The sequence below is a fragment of the Malaya genurostris genome, chromosome 3, assembly GCF_030247185.1.
Source record: "Malaya genurostris strain Urasoe2022 chromosome 3, Malgen_1.1, whole genome shotgun sequence".
Lineage (NCBI taxonomy): Eukaryota > Metazoa > Arthropoda > Insecta > Diptera > Culicidae > Malaya > Malaya genurostris.
In genome coordinates, this window is record NC_080572.1 from 233142410 (window position 1) to 233158888 (window position 16479).

The 16479-nt window shown below is 36.0% G+C and overlaps 2 protein-coding genes across 5 annotated transcripts in view; one reads left to right on the top strand and one right to left on the bottom strand.

Annotated features, from left to right (window-relative positions):
* Nucleotides 1-7427, bottom strand: part of LOC131439012 (phospholipid-transporting ATPase ABCA3-like) — a 35926-nt gene extending 28499 nt beyond the window's left edge. The window contains exon 1 of the mRNA XM_058609486.1: nucleotides 7103-7427. The gene's annotated coding sequence lies outside the window, so the exon portion shown is untranslated. The remainder of the gene's footprint in view (nucleotides 1-7102) is intronic.
* Nucleotides 1-16479, top strand: part of LOC131439010 (uncharacterized) — an 803522-nt gene that overhangs the window by 559847 nt on the left and 227196 nt on the right. The window lies entirely within an intron of this gene.

Consider the following 16479-nt stretch of genomic DNA (forward strand, 5'->3'; position numbering starts at 1 on the left):
CGTAAAACTTTTTAATTTGCGCTTTAATTTTAATAGCTTTCAGCACGGAACGTTCTTGTCGTTCGGCTTTGACGTTATGTCCATGTATTTAGGAAGTGTGATATTATTTATACATTTTTATTACTAAACCGATTTCAACTGTATTTAACTACAACTACTGAACAAACGCATTTTCTTTTTACCTTTTTTTATATATATAAAAAATAGATATAGAATTCGCTCCAACCCTAGAAAATTTTTCCGAGGCCCGGAGGGTCGAATGACATATACCAATCGATTCAGCTCGACGAACTGAGCAAATGTCCGTGTGTGTATGAGTCTGTATGTGTGTTGTCAACTAAGAGGTCGAGATCTCAGAGATGGCTGGACCGATTTTGATCAAACTAGTCGCAAATGAAAGGTCTCCCCGTCACCCAAAACGCTATTGAATGGTTTTGATATCGGATGTTTACTTTTTGTGTTATACGAAGTTTTATGTCAAAATTTTCAGTTTTTTGACAGTATCTGTCACAATTGACCTTGAAAACAGAATATGTTTTCAGACTTTGATTCCGCACAGTAATAGCTATACAACAAGTCATAGATTATTAAAATACGTCCATTTTTAACGGAGATATCGAAATTTTTGCGTAAACGACTTTTCCCCCTATTCCAGTAGTAGAAGTTTTGAGCGCTGTATGACAAAGAAATGCTTGGGAGCAACGGAAAACACGATTTTTTATACTGTTACATACAATTGTTTCTACACGGGACGACCGAAATTAGCTCTGCGCCTAATTCGTATTACTGTTTTTGAATTAGTTGATTTTAACAACAAAATTTCCAAAATAACTATAAAATTAGTTAAAATTTAAAATTTATTGTGCTGAAAAAAACTCTTATTTTTAGAGAATGTGTTTAGTTGGCGAATATTCTGGACACAAACCAGCAATATTTCGATCCAACACGAAATTCTCATTGACAACTAATTTCGTTATTAAAATCAGAAACTTTGATTCTATTTATCTATCACCGTCATTACTGAAGGACAGTAGTGTCAAAGCAAAACAATCCATTAAAAAGCTAAAAGGGACAGTCTTGTTGAAACTGCTCGCAAATTGTTTAGATGTTTTTCGCATGTGTTACGATATATCCCTATATAAATTTCTAAACCGATATGTAAAAATGACGTAAACTGTTAGTGGAAAGTGTATTTATTCAGAATTTGTGCGCAGTTGAAGCGATTGTGGGTAATAATGTTTTTACGGGAAACAGTGAAGTGAGTTTCGAATGTTGCACTCTAATTGTATACATCAAATGATGTTTTTTGTATCTTCTCATTCCGGGCTACGCCGTCCGGTGTACTACTTGTATTCGGTTTTTGTTTTCCGAGTGCTCAAAATTTTCAGTGAGAGAGTCGATTTCGCGAAGTCGAATGAAGAAAACAGCGATTTAGAAGTAAAATTTTTCAAAAAGAAGTTTATGTTTCGCTTATGTCTTTTTCTCCAATACAACATCGTATTTATACCTGCAAATATAGAAAAGATAACCGCGACTGAAATTTTTTTCGGTAGTAGTGTGCCATCTAGTGGCTAGTAGTCATTACGGTGTTAACGAGCGCCATATAGCTGCTAATTGCAAAAACCAATTCAACCATTTATGTTGGTTGAAAACAACGTTTTATTTCTCTAATTCAACTAAAAAATTAGTTGAATGGATATGAAGCGTGCCTTAGCTAAGAAATGACAGCACGTTTAATTGGTGAATTCAACTAAAAAAATAGCCATTTTAACAAATATTTTATTATTATTAAGAGAACCAGAATTAAAAAAATCTAAATTAGCAAAAGTAAGATTTTTTTAGTTGTCTCAAAAAATAACTAACTAAAATCAGAAAATCAACTAATTTTTTCGCCAAAATGCTAATTTCGGTCTTTCCGTGTAAGTACCAAAAAGACTGTGTACAGCATCCTTTTTCATGACATTCAGCCTCGGACCGATTTTAACACGGCTCGTTTTTGGCAACGTAATCGTTCGAATATGACATATATAAACCAGATGATGGCAGAAATTTTATAATTATATTGTTTTAAACTACCTACAGCACTAAATGCTGGAAGAACATAACATCCATATACCATTCGAATTAGTTCGTCGAGATCAGCAAATGCGTGTGTAACAAATAATTTCGCTCAATTTTCTCGGAAAATTTCTTTTCTACAAATTCAGATTCATATGAAAAGTCGTATGCTCCCAAACAAAGTTCCTGAATTATGTTTGTTATGTTTGGTTCGACCTCTGGTTCCGGAACTACAGGATGATATGTGAAACGAAATCAAAATTGTGTAACTTATTTTGCTCGTAGATGGCTGAACCGATCTAAGATTCAAATGAAAAGTTTCAAGATTCTATAAAACAATTTCCTTCTCAGTCAGATCCAACTTCCGGTTTCAGCGATACAGGGTGATTAGTATAAAAATGTCTATTCCACATAAATTAATCAGGTTTATCGGGTTAGCAGATTTGAATAGTCGATAACCAAAAAAACTTTTTTTCAGTTTTAGTGGTATTCAGTTTTCGATTCAGAAGGCACCTAAAAATTTAATTCGTGTTATGATTTCTCGAAGATGTCTACACTGATTTTCAAACATTTTGAAACAAATGTAAACTATACAGCTACTCCGGCCATATAAATTTTAGAATTCCAATTCCAGTATCAAATCGTTTCTCAAAGCTCAATCGTTTTCTCAAAAAAAGCCTAATCAAATTTAAGATACAAAAATTCAAATTAAAATAAACTTATATACAAAATTAATTAATTTTATACATACATAAAAAAATTAATTAATTTTATCTAATTATGACTTCCGGTTCTCGAATAACATGATGATGAATTTTTAAAATTCAAACCGATATTGAAGATGACAATCCCGAAAAGCTTCAAAGTTGAACTCAAAACTGTTGTAATTTATTCGTCATATGGCCATACGAATCGGTTTGGGTTATGCTGGTTCCTGAATACCGGCTCTGGAAGTACCTTAAATTACCGTAAACTCTAAAGTGGAACTTACTTCGACATATCAAGGCATCCTGTCTCTGAGCGTATCTTTTTCCAAAAATTCATCTTTTCTGTTAGTTTTTCTTTCACTTGGCTTCTCCAATATATATTTCCGCTCAGTCATTGCAAAAACTGATATCAAGGCATGTTTAATCGATTATCACACTTTTAGATTCAAATTCGATCCGATTTGCAGTTTCGACATTACAGAGTAATGAGTGATTAAAATCTCAAATTGTCGCTTAAAACTACGGTCATTAAAATAATGTCATGAAAACTTAAATACCGAAGAATATTCATGAAAAAAACACATGCGGATTGATAAGAAAAAGGTATCATCTCACTGCTAGGTGGATTAAACACGTTTTTTATTCAAATACGTTTTAAATTTTTGTAATTTCTATGTCTATAATTTTTGGACATATACATTGCAATTCTTTTTAACAACAACCTTTGAGGGACGGAGTTTTAATATACTGAGAAGTTTTCAAAAATGTTAAGAGAAACGTAAATGTTTAGTAATTATTATTCAAACTGAATGCTTTTAAAAATCATTGTAACAATTTCATGAAAACTTAGAACACCGAAGAATATTCATGCAAACACTTACAAGCATCAGCCCCATGGGGTTTTTCGAGCAATTGATGTGGAACAAGAAAACCAACAATTTTAATGTTCGATGTGTTCAATCAATCGTCATACTACTTCATTTTGAATGCGCGTTGCACGAGAGTCTCCTTATATTGATCGTAATAAGGAACCAACATTGAACACCCTACAATATTCACGTTTTTGTTTGATTTTTTTTTTAAATTTTAAATTTTTGGTGATTGTTGAAAGTCAGAACTACGATTTTTCACGAAAAACTCGCAATTTTGTAGCTCTTAAGCCATGAAATCGATTGGAACAATTTATTTTCCTGGGGGGCGCTTAGGTTAGTACACTTTTGGGAAATCAATGTACTTTGTCATAGTAAGAAAATTGGAGGATTTTTAGTCAAGTTTTCAAGTCAATCGAAACAGAACTCTTGCACGGAACGACCGAAATTAGCTCTACGTTTAATTCGTATTACTGTTTTTGAATTAGTTGATTTTAATACAAAATTCTCAAAATAACTATAAAATAAGTTGAAATTTAGAATTAAATTAAAATTTAGAATTAATTAGGCTGAAAAAACTTTTGTTTTTCAGAGAATGTGTTTAGTTGGCGAATATCCTGGACATAAACCAGCAATATTTCAATCCAACACGAAATTCTCCTTGACAACTAATTTTGTGATTAAAATCAGAAAATTGGACTCTATTAATTCGCCACTCTCACTGCTGATAAACAGCACAAGAAAACAAAAATAAAATTGGTTTTATTAACAAATTTTTTAACCAAAAATTCAAAAAAAATCTAAAAAGGACAGTCTTATTGAAACTGCTTTCAAATTGTTTTGACGTTTTTCGCATTTGTTACGATGTATCCATATTTAAATTTCTAAACCGGTATGTAAAAATGTCGTAAACTCTTAGTAGAAAGTGTATTTATTCAGAATTTGAGCGCATTTGAAGCGATTGTGCGTGATAACTTTTTAACGTGGAACAGTGAAGTGAGATTCGAATGTTGCACTCTAATTTTATAAAAATGCGACTGAAAAATTCTTTTCGGTAGTAGTGTACCATTTAGTGGCTAGTAGTCGTTACGGTGTTTACGTATTTTCGGTGACAATGCACCATATAGCTGCAGATTGCAGAAGCCAATTCAACCATTCATGTTGGTTGAAAACAACATTTTATTTTTCTAATTCAACTAAAAAGTTAGTTGAATGGAAATGGAGTGTGCCTGACAGCACGTTTAATTGGTGAATTCAACTAAAAAATAGATATTTAAACTAATATTTTATTATTATTAAGGGAATGAGAATTTAATTTAGCAGAAGTAAAAAAAAAAAACCTGTTTTAATCCACCTAGTGGTATAATGATACCTTTCTCATATCAATCATACTATCATACCTTATGATCAAAAAAGAACTGGAATTTTATTAAAAAACGCATAATTCAAATTTTTAATAAATTATCGCCTTCAAAGTACTCTCCTCCTGCGGCAATACATGCATGGCAACGCTTGATCCAGTTTTATAGGCCGCCGAAGGTATGGCCTTTAGTCCGCGCAGCGAATTCTCTTTTATGGTCTCTATGGTCTCAAAACGCATTCTCCGCAATGGCAATTTGAGTCTGGGGAAGAGGAAAAAGTCACACGGGACCATATCTGGAGAGTACGGTGCTTGGTTGATGATATTGGTTGAGTTTTTGGCCAAAAACTGCGACACAACCAACGCTGTGTTTTTGAATGAAATTCAGCTTTTTTGGCACCAGCCGAGAAGCGACGCGTTTTAAACTCAAAACATCAGTTAAAATGTGTTCGGCTGATCCATAAGAGATACCCAACGACACAGCAATCTCTATAATCGGTACAGAACGATTTTGCAACACGATTTGCTTCGCCGAATCAATGTTTTCTTCAGTAACAGATGTTTTTGGGCGGCCAGGGATCTCATCATGATCCAAGCTTGTACGACCACCTTTGAAGCGTTTATACCACTCGTATGTCTGTGTTTTTCCTAGACACGATTCACCAAAGGCCTTTTCTAACATTTTCAACGTTTCGGAACACTTAAATCCATTTGCAACACAAAATTTGATGCCCGCACGTTGTTCTAAATTTTCATCCATTATAAAAATCGACACACGAAAATTTTTCAACTTCTTTGTATAGACTCCAAACAAAAACTAATCGTACGATATGCGTCAAAACATGACAGAATGTGTATAAAATGTTGCCAACGTTGAGAGAATAAAAGTTTATCGATTGGACAAGCGAGGGAATTTTAAAATGAAAATTCCGGTTCTTTTTTTATCATAAGGTATATAATACTATGGTATTCTTCAAAATAGTTTTCATCGATTCTTAAAAGAATAACCGCAATCGGTTTGTTTGACCGTCTACTGATGAAAACTATCAATTGGAAAAGATTTGAGGTCGATTTAGAATTTTTTTTAAGGTTTTTCCCCATTTTCAGTGATGGTATACAATTTTTAACCCACTCTACCCTATATTTCCGGATCCGGAAGTCGGGTCCGCATGAAATTCAGGAATTACGCATGGGACCACAGGACCTTTCATTTGAATCTAAGTTTGTGGAAATTGGTCGCGCCATCTATGCGAAAAGTCGGAGCACATATTTTCTTTTTTTTTGCACATTTTACCCCATAACTCCCGAACCGGTAGTCGAATCCAAAGAATATTCAGGAATTTTTTATGGGACCTCAAGACCTTTCATTGGAGTCTAAGTTTGTGAAAATCGGTTCAGCCATCTCCGAGAAAAGTTAGTGCAAAAAAACGTTACATAAACACATACACACACACAGACATTTTGCGTACTCGACGAACTGAGTCGAATGGTATATGACACTCGACCCTCCGGGCCTCGGTTCAAAAGTCGGTTTTCACAGTGATTGCATAACCTTTCTATATGAGAAAGGCAAAACGAACTATAATCACTTTTTTCAGTGTGGACCTGTGAGCCAAGCTCTTGCCCGCAGTATGAGACAAGAAATATACAGGCCGATAATTTCCAAAGCTTTGTTCCGATAGGCTTAAAAGTTCGACAAAATATTTTTAAAATGTTTTACTATAAAAAAAAAGATTTTTCAAAAGTGTTAGACCCTACCCGCCCCTTTGAGTAGATTTTTTTTCAATCCTGCAACAAATTAAAAAAATAACACGTGTTTATGGTTTGGAAACACAACATAACTTTGTACCGTAGACTCACATTCAATCTACAATACATGCATTCAAGGAAATCGTTTAATGATCATTAGTCATTTTTTTAAGACGCGAGAAAAGTTACTAAAAATCAATTTTTCGACAATTTTATAAATATGGACCACCTTAATGACACGTAAAACTTTTATGTTTTTCAAAAGAATGCGAAATTCATAATTGAAGCGACAATATTCGGAACAATTTTTGTGGATGGAAATCGATCATGCGATGATTGACCTCAGCGGCATGTCTTACCTTACGAATAGTTCTGCGATTGTGAACACAACAAAAGAAAAGTCAGTTCTCTCGTTTGAACCCGAATCAATTCATATTGACGCACTACACTTTTTGACACCTTTATTCTGCACTGATATCGATTATCCGATCACAAACTCACTGTGCTCTTAGCATGAAATGTCGACAGAATACATTCGATATTTCCAGAATAACCTCCGTAACCTCGACACCTACCTTCGCGGAAACTATGGAACTGGCTAAAAATTTGTTCCGCATCCGAACCCGACCAGTCACTATACCGAAATGCTCGCCATCGCACGAAATGGATTCATGCAATTGATACTACGAGGTACGACCCACCTGTAAAAGGTCCATCTTATCAGTCAAATAACTTATCACCAAAATTATTGCCATCGTCAAATCGCCGATGAATCGTACTGAACTGCGGCGATACGATGACTAATCAACCGAAATTTGCCAAACAGCAGGAATGTGACTTGTTGCGATTCAATACTAGATACATACACATTGTTGAGAAAGGTCGGGGACAGAAAGACGCTTACTTTTGAAAATGATATTTTAACATTGTCCAGAGTGTATTTCTTCATCTGCGAACGATTCATGAAATTAACGAATTTCTGGGTAAAACTAGATTAGAGTGTTGTGTTTACATGTGCAACATTTCATCACAATCTGTTAAATGATTTTCAAGATTGCTTCAAAGCCAGAAATGCTTCGATAGAAAAATTAAGGGCGCGGTCGTGTAAAATCCAAGCTAATCTCACATCCGGATCGCGAAACAGAAACCGACAGTTCGATCGTATTCCAAAAGGCAGAATCATTCTAGGAGATCCATACCATACGAGCTAGCGGCGAGCTAATGAAGACACCGTTGTCTAACCTTTGTTTTTGTAATGACTAAATTACAGTAATTTCATAAAATTGGGCACGCAAACATTTTATTACAGTGCAAACTTTACAGCTGGCGGGATCAACGGTTATCGCGGACATTGTTTACTGTACGCACAAATAAGCAAACGACAACTGAATCAAAGTAGTATTGGATTTACTACACGAGCAGTGCACATACAGATTAAACGTTTTTTGACTAATATGTTATTACAAATAACGCAAATTATCCAAATTATTCATAATAATCTTATGCTTCAAGTTACTGATTAACGAATACGTTGAAACTAGTTTAAAAACAAATTCAATCCACTCACACCTTTTACTTGATAAATAGAATCCTAGTTATTCTTAGTTCAAGCTCCATTATTGGCGATTGTATTACAGATTATAAAGGGTGATTTTTTAAGAGCTTGAGAACTTTTTTAAACAATAAAACGCATAAAATTTGCAAAATCTCATCGGTTCTTTATTTTAAACGTTAGATTGGTACATGACATTTACTTTTTGAAGATAATTTCATTTGAATGTTGACCGCGGCTGCGTCTTAGGTGGTCCATTCGGAAAGTCCAATTTTGGGCAACTTTTTCGAGCATTTCGGCCGGAATAGCCCGAATTTCTTCGGAAATGTTGTCTTCCAAAGCTGGAATAGTTACTGGCTTATTTCTGTAGACTTTAGACTTGACGTAGCCCCACAAAAAATAGTCTAAAGGCGTCAAATCGCATGATCTTGGTGGCCAACTTACCGGTCCATTTCTTGAGATGAATTGTTCTCCGAAGTTTTCCCTCAAAATGGCCATAGAATCGCGAGCTGTGTGGCATGTAGCGCCATCTTGTTGAAACCACATGTCAACCAAGTTCAGTTCTTCCATTTTTGGCAACAAAAAGTTTGTTAGCATCGAACGATAGCGATCGCCATTCACTGTAACGTTGCGTCCAACAGCATCTTTGAAAAAATACGGTCCAATGATTCCACCAGCGTACAAACCACACCAAACAGTGCATTTTTCGGGATGCATGGGCAGTTCTTGAACGGCTTCTGGTTGCTCTTCACTCCAAATGCGGCAATTTTGCTTATTTACGTAGCCATTCAACCAGAAATGAGCCTCATCGCTGAACAAAATTTGTCGATAAAAAAGCGGACTTTCCGAATGGACCACCTAAGACGCAGCCGCGGTCAACATTTAAATGAAATTATCTTCAAAAAGTAAATGTCATGTACCAATCTAACGTTTAAAATAAAGAACCGATGAGATTTTGCAAATTTTATGCGTTTTATTGTTTAAAAAAGTTCTCAAGCTCTTAAAAAATCACCCTGTATAATAGGAGTGATTTATTATTAATCTTACAGTAAACATAATGCAATTGTGCAACTACAACGTTATCAAAATAATGTTCGAGTTATGTTTACTCATTCTGGAAAACGATAAATGTTTGCTAATATGAATTAGATTATCTTCTGTTCGAGGGCTAGATTCCAACTACCGGCTAACCGGCTTTACTTTTCACCATACCATATTAATGCTCCATTCAACTTGATCTAGATTAGAACATCATTTTGCTTCATCCTTGGAAAAGCATCGTTACACCTTTGTGGGCTATCGCCTCTAAAATTTATGATCCAGTTTTTGCAACCCCTTTCGGGTTACTCTATCCATACAGTTTGAGGCTGCCGGTTTTTTAGTTTATGCTTTTTCTCCCGAATGAAGTTTCATTCGAGTTTCTGTTCGTTTCATCCACCCGGAAAAGTTTACACCGGAAGTATTAAAGAAATGGATAGCAAACTGGAACGTACTGAAAGTAATCATGGATATTGGATCCTGGTAGATAACTCTTTCTCAACACTTCTCACATACAAACCGAGCACCTCAAGGCCGTGTGGTATCCGGTAAGGATAGTGTTTCTGCCCAGAATTGATCATTTGGATTACTTATTCTCATGTCATGAGCGGTAACTGGAAACAGAATTTAGAATGCTTCCAACCAAAAATAAATAGTCTGATAGGGGAATGGGGGTAATATGATCTTCAATTAAGTGCCCAACTGTCAAATTACTTTTGTCAACAATTTTCCAACGAGAATGTAAAAACCACATTATCAATTTCTTTCTTAGGCCATGGCATGGAATCAAATATAAAGCTGGTACCGAGTTCATCAATTACGGTTATATAGCGTCAAACATTTTTTCGTCTTCCGAATACGTTAGCTCATGCCATAAAACAAGTTGCAATTCTATAAAAATATTGAAGATCTGTTGACGAAATTTTACTGATTGTTCAGTTATCTACATACGAAATTCGTTAATCTAAAGTAGTAGCCGTAGTTTGGCATAATATGTTGCTGAACTTGAACTTGAATATTCGAATTGGGTGAAAGGAGAAGATTTCAGTATTGTGTGAAAAACCAGGAATCATAATGTTTGCCATATAAAAAAATGTTTTTATCTGTGATATTTGACTATTGCGATAAGTTTAGGTTAAGATTAAAACAAAATCCTCTCTATGCTCTAAGCTCTCAATGCTCGATGGCTCGGCATAATTCGACCCCGATCACTTTTGCCAAGCTAACAGCAAAATGGCTGCTGGCAAGGTCGGCACTAATTGACAGTTACCAAATTCAGGATTAGCAGTAATTATACATTTTGCCGAGACGGTTACCCAGCACTCGGCTGTGAAAATCTCGGCAATTATTTCGCCGAGATTAAGTGATAAAATTTATGTGTGAAGGCTACCGAACTATCGATAATTGTATATCGATTTGTTCAAGCGTCCCAACGCAAACCCTCAGTTGTTGTGTGAAGGTTCGAAAAACACAGTACACGCGAACCAAGAAAATATACGGTTGGCCATAATTCGTGTTTGTATTGTATACGAAGAAATCATATCAGCAATCTCATTTATACATAGTCCCTGCTTTAAGTGCACTAATTTGGGTATTTAATCATTTCACACCAAATTTGTATTTTAGTTTTGCTGGCATGCAATTATTTTTAATGCGTTAAGTTTCACTTGTTAATGCGTTATGCAGTGATCCAACTCCGCACTATGATCTAAGTCTGCAATTTTGATGAAAACTATAAAAATATTTTTCTCATAAAAATTGGAAATTAATATTGAGCATTCAAAGGCTATTTTTTATTCTTTCAATTCCTAAGCTTATCAAAGTTAACCAGCGAAAGCGAGAAAATTATATTTGATCAAAGCAGGCCTATCAGAGCACGCAATTGTTTTGTATCGCTTCTCGTAGCGTATGCTTTCCGGTAGCAATTATCACCTGGGACGTTTCGTGTGAGACTGAAACAATAGCTATTATTTCGCTTATATTTGTAGATTCGTGCGCTTTCGCAGTTTCGCGTTTACTTTGAATAACCAATCAGAGCGATGCTTCCCCAAATGTTATGTCGCTTACACCTTCCAATCCATCGTCTCCGTTAGGGAAAGCCAGTAAGCCACCATAGTTTTGTTAAATGCTAAAATTTTACCCGAAATCATATTTGAAATTTGGCCATTTTATAATTTAGCATATGTTTTATTTAAACTTCAAATCAGAAAGCTCCTAAAACTCCCTTTATTAAGTACGAACTATAATTGATATTCGGAAGTGTGACAGAAGCATGTCAGTTCTATTCGTATTCACGTCCTCCAGTTGAGCAATTCCAGAAATTAGTGGACGAAAAAGTGACAAAATCAGAATCAACCTTCTCCGATTCGGATGAAACTTTACATATGGCTTCAGTATGGCAAACCATAAGTTTTGAAAGGATTGAGAGGTCAATCCGACTCACGACTGATTTTTAAAAAGGGCGTATGTATTTTTGCATTTTACAAAAATTACCTTTCTCAAATCGTTGTAACTCGGAAACCGTTAATTGTACAAAAATGGCGTTCAGGAAGAAGTTGTAGGGAATCGATTGGGCACTCTAATAAAATATACACTGAAAAAAAATTTTCTTCTCAATAATTACAAAATAATCCGAAAAAGTTAAATAAAACAAAAGCATGGATTTAATTTTTGTTTGATAATTTTTATTTCAAAACTGTTATTACAACCTACAGATTGATGGCTATCCCATCCGTGCCTTTTGAAAAATGAAGAAGTTACAGCTAAAACAATTTACAGATATATTCGAAATTTCAAGTTCTCGCTGAAAGATAATCTTTTAAACAGTAGAATATTATTCTACAGGTTAAAGGCAATACATTTGTTCATGATATCCTTTCTTCTAAAAGTAGCTGTTCTTCAGATACTTGGATATTTAATTATAACACCATTTTGTATATTTCCATGAATTGTTTATTTGCTTACTATATCTGCAATTATTACATGTACATGAATAATTCTTAATCATTTCTTCTAAGATGCCAAGAGCATTTTCTTACAGTTACTTGAGACTAGGATAATTTCATTGATTTTTAGAAACAGAAATTTTAGCGGGACATACATATTAATTGTGGTTTTCGCGGTCAGTTAACAATATTACAATGTTAATAACAGAGACAACGTATATATCGAATAATTAATTGTTTGTTTGCTCACCTATAAATGTTCCATCACCTAACTCCTGATAACCGATAGGAAAGGTTTCGTATCACACCCCAGATTTAAAGATAATAAATGAATAAAGGGTGTAGCCGGGTTTGCATATAAAAACTGACCCACACAGAAAAAAAATTGATATACGCTGTTTGAAACGATTGGAGATGATTTTCCCAAAATTTTAACCCTTCAACTACCATATTGGTGAAGTTAGGGTGGTTCTTTTGATTTTCTTTTTTTTTAATTTTTCAAAAATTTTCGTATTGTTTTCGTTCGCGCTTACAATTTTGTTACCACTCTAGATTTTACATCAAAAATGAATCATTTATGAGTACATTACGCTGTATTTTTTCACATTTCCAAAAAATGTGAACGGATATAACATCAGACTTTAAAAAAATATATCATTCGAAAAACCATCAAATTATCATCAACCAATGGAAACGCACGGTATTTCGTTCTAACACATGGATCAATAAGTCCCGAGACTAACAATGGAAACAACATTTTTTTTGCAAATTTTTTTTTATTCATCAACATAATCAACTTTTAGGGTGATACAATGGCTCCAACGTTTTTCCAAGTTTTCAATACCATGTTTATAAAAAAAATTATCTTTCGCTTCAAAATAAGCTTCAGTTTCAGCGATGACCTCCTCATTTGAGCCAAATCTTTTTCCCTGGAGCATTTTTTTAAGATCAGAAAGAGCCAGTAGTCACCGTTGGCTAAATTTGGCGAGTATGGGGGTGGGGAGACAGATCAAAGCCCATTTCGTTCAATTTCGCCATTGTTTTCATTGACTTGTGGCAGGGTGCATTGTCTTGATGAAAAAGGATTTTTTTTCTCTGCATGTGCGATCGTTTTCTTTTGCGATTTACTCCTTCAACCGCACCAGTAAGTCAATATAATAATCACTGTTGATCGATTTACCTTTTTCGAGGTAGTCAATGGAAATCACGCCATGCGTATCCCAAAAAAAACTGACGCCATGACTTTGCCAGCTGACTGCTGCGTTTTCGGACGCTTCGGACGGCCACTCAGATGACTGCCGATTCGACTCTGGAGTGTAGTGATGTATCCATGTTTCGTCCATGGTCACGTAACGACGCAAGAAATCTTTTTTGTTGCGAGTAAATAGCGATAAACTGCTTTCTGAATCATCGACTCGTTGCTGTTTTTGTTCCATCGAAAGCAATCGCGGCATGATATCTGTGTCATCTCAGCAATATCACGGAGCTTCACTTTACGATTTTTCATTATAATTTTTGACACTTCACTCACATTTTCCGGTGTAACGGCTTCCACAGGTCTACCCGAGCGTTCCGTGTCATTTGTGTCGGTACGACCACGTTTAAACTCGGCGAACCACCGACAAATCGTTGCTTTTGATGGACAAGAGTCCGGATAACATTTTTCAATCCATTGTTTCGCTTGCACGGTGTTTTTACCCATTAAAAAACAATGTTTTATCAAAACACGAAACTCGGAAAAAACCGAGTTTTTTTTAAACAAACTACAAAACGACTTTACTCCAACCTCGATAACTCAGCTGTTTCTGGTCGGATCAACTTAAAATTTTGATCCGTTTCAAGCAAAGGTTAGTACTCCAGAAAGACGTGGTTACTGGTTTACTACGAGCGCCATCTCTGCTTTAGTCTCGGGACTTATTGATCCATGTGTTAAAATCATATATCACATGTCATTAGAACAAAATACCATGCGTTTCCATCTACAACTTGAGTTCAGGGCTTAAGAAAGAATTTTCATAAGGAATCAACCCCATTGTTCACCGGTAAACCAAAATTAATTGCGAATTCTAGTGCAGTAAACACAAGCGAACACATAATTCGCATACCCGCATACGCACTGTACACCGACCAAATGGCCAATAAGGAGTGTTAGTTAGCAACATTCAAACAGTTATTACTCTGAAATGGCATAATTTTTTGCAGCGTGTTTTGCGGTGACATGTTTGTTTACCTGTCAATAACAGCTGCGCAATCGATTGGTTTCGGTACGGTTTATCGTTTCAATGATGAGTCGAATTGATCCGGAAACGCGAAAGGAAATTCTGCACACTTGGTGCTCAGAAAGTGGTGTCACGTACAACGAAATTGCAAAACGGGTGAAAGTGCACCACACCAGTGTCAAAAATATTATCGAGAAGTTCGGTAAGACCCTTTCCACGAAGGATTTGCCCCGATCCGGTAGGAAAACGGGTCCCAGCCAGCCCGGCCGGGACTTAAAAGTGGTTGAGTACATCAGGAAAAACCCATCGGCGTCGACGCGGGATTTGGCCAAGCAGCTCAACACCAGCATCGGGATGACTCAACGGATCAAAGTTCGGAACTCCCTGAAAACGTACAAGAAACAGAAGGTGCCGAAAAAGTCCCTAATACAGCAAGTTCAGGCCAAAACAAGAGCGCGAAAACTGTATAACCGGATTCTACAGAATAAAGACGGATGCATCCTGATCGACGACGAAACCTACGCCAAGGAAGACTCTCGAGTGCTGCCCGGACGGTGTACCTGGACGACGCTGACACCACGGTGGCGATGGAAAAGTTTGGGCAGAAGGTGTAGGTCTGGCAAGCAATGTGTACCTGTGGTTTGCGGTCGTTGATTTTCTTCACGAAGGGCACAATTAACGCCAAGGTGTACGAGGAAGAATGTTTGAAGAAGAGAATGCTACCACTGTACAGAAAGCATAAAGCTCCTCCTCTCTTCTGGCTGGATTTGGCTTCAGCTCACTACGTCAACTCCGTTTTACAGTGGTTGTCAAAAAATAATGTACAATTCGTGGTAAAGGACATCAACCCACCGAACTGCCCGAATCTTCGACCAATTGAAAGGTATTGTTAAGCAATTGTCAAGCGGCACTTTCGGAAGGAAGGTACAGTGTCATAAAACATGCAGGAGTTAAAAAAAACTGGACAGCTGCCACCAGGAAAGTCACAAAAGTAACTGTGCAGAATTTAATGAAGAATGTAAGTCCAAAGTGCGAGCGTTTCACAGAACCTAGGATTTTCTTCAATATAATCAGTAAAATGCATAAAAATGTAATTTTTCTACAATATATCGAAAACTTATGTCAAATTTTTTTTTCGCTTTTTTATTCAATAATCAATGCTGCTAACTACTTTTCGATACACTCCTTAGTTCTGAATTGGCCTGCTAATTCTCGTAGAATCATCCGCTGATCGGTATTCAATATACTCATGCACGGTCTGCAGAAAACTTCAGTCATCCAAACAAAGCACAGAAGCGTAACTCAATTTTGTCATCCACTCAATACCCAACCTACGTATTTCCTTCACAGGCAACCAGCAACGACTGAAGTGAAATTTCTAAAATGGAATATAACAGTTCGGCTGAAAAGTTCGTATCGTTTAATAGAAACACACATTTTTTTGCCAAAATTCGTTTTTATTATTCAACATAATTGCCATCAGAGGCGATACAGCGATTATGGCGATCGTCCAACTTTTCTATACAATTTTTGTAGTACGATTTGTCCTTTGCCTCAAACTGCTTTGCTTTCAAACTGCTCAGAATCATCAATTCGTTGTTGTTTTTGTTCTCATAGCCAAATATTCGTGAATAATATGTCCAACATGTTCCTTTGATATCTTTAGGGTGTCAGCTATCTCGATCAACTTCACTTTACGGTCATTGAAAATCATTTTGTGGATTTTTTTCACGTTTTCATCGGTAACAGCCTCTTTTGGACGTCCACTGCGTTCATCGTCTTCGGTGCTCATATGACCAGTACGCAATTTTGCAAAACACTTACGAATTGTTGCTTCGCCCGGTGCAGAGTCTGGATAACACTCATCAAGCCATTTTTTGGTATCGGCGGCACTTTTTTTCATCAAAAAGTAGTGTTTCATCAACACACGAAATTCCTTTTTTTACATTTTTTCACAATAACAAAAGTAGCTTCACTCAAAA